At 40.1% G+C, this 3,355-nt stretch overlaps 1 pseudogene; it reads left to right on the top strand.

Annotated features, from left to right (window-relative positions):
• Positions 1-2,455: 2,455 nt before the first annotated feature.
• The window catches only part of LOC101645206, a 3,593-nt pseudogene continuing 2,693 nt past the window's right edge, over positions 2,456-3,355 (top strand).

Below are 3,355 nucleotides of genomic sequence, written 5' to 3'. Positions count from 1 at the left end.
AATATATACACATAGATCTATTTCCCCATCATCACATATAAATATATTTGCATATGTACATGCCTGTATACTCAGCCTTCATTTGGGTTTCAGTAATTCCTCTCGGTACATTGCCCTTGATCAATCCCTACCAGGCCTCTTATACCCTCCTTGCACTGTTTTTGGATCGCTTGTCCCTGGGTTGGTTGACAGCACTTCCTTCGGCTGTACTGTCAAAACAGACTTGTTTATTCTTCTGGCAGTCTGTGGTATATTTAATATCCTTTGTCTGTACCATAACTTAATGCATAAATTATGTTTCAATATTCTTTATCCATTGTCCAACTTGATTGTATGGATCAGAACAAATTTTAGATAATGTTACAAAGAATAGAAATTTGAGAACACATTATTGTGCTATTGTAGAACCTGTATTGTAGATGAAGAGGAAGTTGTTCAGACAGAGTGAGGGGAAATTGTGTGGTTCAAAATCAGCAAAGATGTATATTTAGATTGTGTTCTTTCACTTTATTCAATCTGTATGCTGAGCAACTAATCCAAGACACTAGATTGTATGAAGAAGAACACCGTGGCCTTAGGATGGGAGGAAAACTCATTAGCGGCATTTGATGTGCAGATAATAAAACTGTACTTGCTGAAGGTGAAGGGGACTTGAAGCAATGATACATGAAGATTAGATTAGATACAGCCTGCAGAATGAATTACACCTCAACATCCAGGGGAAATTTTTTTTTCACAACTGAACCAGCCAACAACATCATGATAAGTGGAGAAAAGGTTAAAGTTATAAAGGATTTCATTTGACTTGGAAGCAGCGGTCAAGAAATCAAGCAATGTATTACATCGGTCAAATCTGCTGCAAAAGACCTCTTTAAAGTGTGAACAAGCCAAGTTGCCACTTGAAGGACAAAGGTGTCTCTGACCCAGATCATGACATGATCAATCACACTCAAACTACATGAGAAAGCTGGACAATTCTCCACATCCCCACACAGGGAACCTCTTTAGAAACCTCTTAGCAAAAACATGAACCATAGTTTAGAAATCTGAGATTCTCTGGGGAAGTAGGGACATACGTTCAGAGACATTTTCTCTTTGCTTGTCCAGCGTTTCCCCTTCTTTTGGCAACTGCTCCTATTTTTATTTGAATATTATCATTTGCAAGATCCTTTTTCAAATATATATATATATATAATTGTGAATATTGTGAAGGTTTACAGAACAGATAATCATCAGTTTTATCATTCAGCATTCACACACCTCTGATTTCATCTCATTCTTCACAATCCCCTCCATCTGACATCAGTTAGTTGACTTCCTCTTTGGGTTTCCTGTCTCCATTTCCACTTTTCTAATTCTCTGAACTTGATCCTTGAGTAAATGCTGCCTTCTGACCCCATGGTTGATTATTCTAAGGAGCGTGTACCTCACAAATGTTACTGTTCTCCTCACAGACCTGTCTGTTGCTTGGCGAAAATTGAGTCAAGGAGGTGTGTTCAGTTCTGCAAACTTTCTCCTATTTTGGGGGTAGAAATTGAAAACACACCTCAATAAAATAAGCATGATTCTGTTTCTAAACCTGAGTATGACACTGTGTAGTTTTCCCATCAACAAATGGTGGAGAGAGAAGAAGAGAAAGTAAGAAATGAGAAGCAATGGCCGGACTTGAATGATGCCGTTAAGTGGTCCTGTGTCAGGACAGACTTTGCGATTAAGTTTCCATTTTATCAACTATCTCAATTGGAACCCTCTGCCACCCCTAATCAAACTAGCACGAATAAGCCAAGAAGAGTCCACTTCAGTGAGGTCACTTGAATGAGAGCTTTCATTTGATTTGTAAGGGACAAGAGAGGGTTCAGCCATCAACATTGAGGTGAAGAGATGGGGAGAAAGAGACAGAAGATGGTTCTTTCTCAGCCTGGTTTCCTGGACCCTGAAGTCTTTGGGGTAACTTCTTCTTCCCACTGACTTTGTTGACCCAAAACATGAGATCTACTACTTTACCAGGTGTATTTTCTCCTGGGTCCCCCTAGAAGAGAATGGCTGACTCTTCTGACTGGAAAGACGATGGAGACTGTCACAGCAGCTGCATGAGCTCCCTGGGGTTGCCCTCGGTCTCTTCACCCTGCCCTTTCTCCATGTCATAAGCACTGGAGGCAGGGCCAACCCTGAGTGGAAAAGCTGAAGATGTTCAGATATCCTGCCTGTGGCTGGCTGTGTAAGTGCAATTGAAAGGAGATAATATAGAAAGCCCATTTGGTCACTTTTCTGTAGCTCACGTCCTTAAACTTAGTTCTATGGCAAAAATGTCGATATTCAAGACTTCTTTACAAAAATACAAGTAGTCAAGCCTTACATCACATTTGTTATGTTCCGGAGTCTGTTCTAAATGGTTTGCATATGTTAATTAATTTATGCCTCATAAAATCCCATTACGGTACATGGTAGACAGACCATGACCTCTCACAGATCTCTTGTGTCAACATCCATGGAACTTGTGAATGTGTTAGGTGAGGAAGAAGACCCAGACTCAAGGAAGGTAAGCAGCTTGTAGAAGTTAAAGAAGACGGGACAGTTCATTCTGCCCTATAGCCCCTGCACTGACACAATGCCTCAATTGAAGCCATCTTAACAGGCTTCATACTTTAATGTATGAAATAAATAGCTATGTGTAGTCACTATACATATACTAATGCTTCTGAGTCCTGGTGATAAACTATTACATGAAATGAGCAAGAAATAATACATATATGTTGTTGTAAGACTCTAAGCTACAATAGCAATAAGAAATAAGAAACTAGCACAAAATACTAGAATAGTGGAGACATAATTTTCTTTATGTTTTTTTAAAAAGTTCTCTGTTGAGGGGAGGCAGGGAATCCAAGGAGGCCAGTGAGGAGGCCTTTGCAGAGTATATCTTTAAATATTGCTTTTCTTCAGCAGTTGAGGAGACTGGGCAGAGAAATGTTCAGTAGTGTGTGCAAGGTTACATGCAGGGTGATCGCGCCCAGAGTGTGCACTCTGGATCATTCTTCAGGCACCTGCTTCCAGTGCATTCCTCAACTATATTAGAAATAAGTGGGGAGAGGGATGTGATTACCTATTACCTTTACAGATCTCAACCAGAGAGAGGAAATAATATAACATTCTGGGTGTTTTTACTCACTCTCAGCACTTGACATGCATTCTTTCCTTGTTCTTGACAATAACTCTTAGAATAGATACAATTATTTGACCCAGTGAGCAGATAAGAAAATTGAGATTTTGGTGCATCAAAACAACCTGCCAGAGACCCAAAGCCCATCTGTAGACAATTGGGCATCCCCTCACAGAAGGGTCACAAGGAAGAGATGAG

Source organism: Echinops telfairi, unplaced genomic scaffold (assembly GCF_000313985.2).
Source record: "Echinops telfairi isolate 266 unplaced genomic scaffold, ASM31398v2 ScPeMD7_7420;HRSCAF=8458, whole genome shotgun sequence".
In the NCBI taxonomy this organism is placed as follows: Eukaryota; Metazoa; Chordata; class Mammalia; order Afrosoricida; family Tenrecidae; genus Echinops; species Echinops telfairi.
This window is presented reverse-complemented; position numbering and strand designations above follow the sequence as displayed.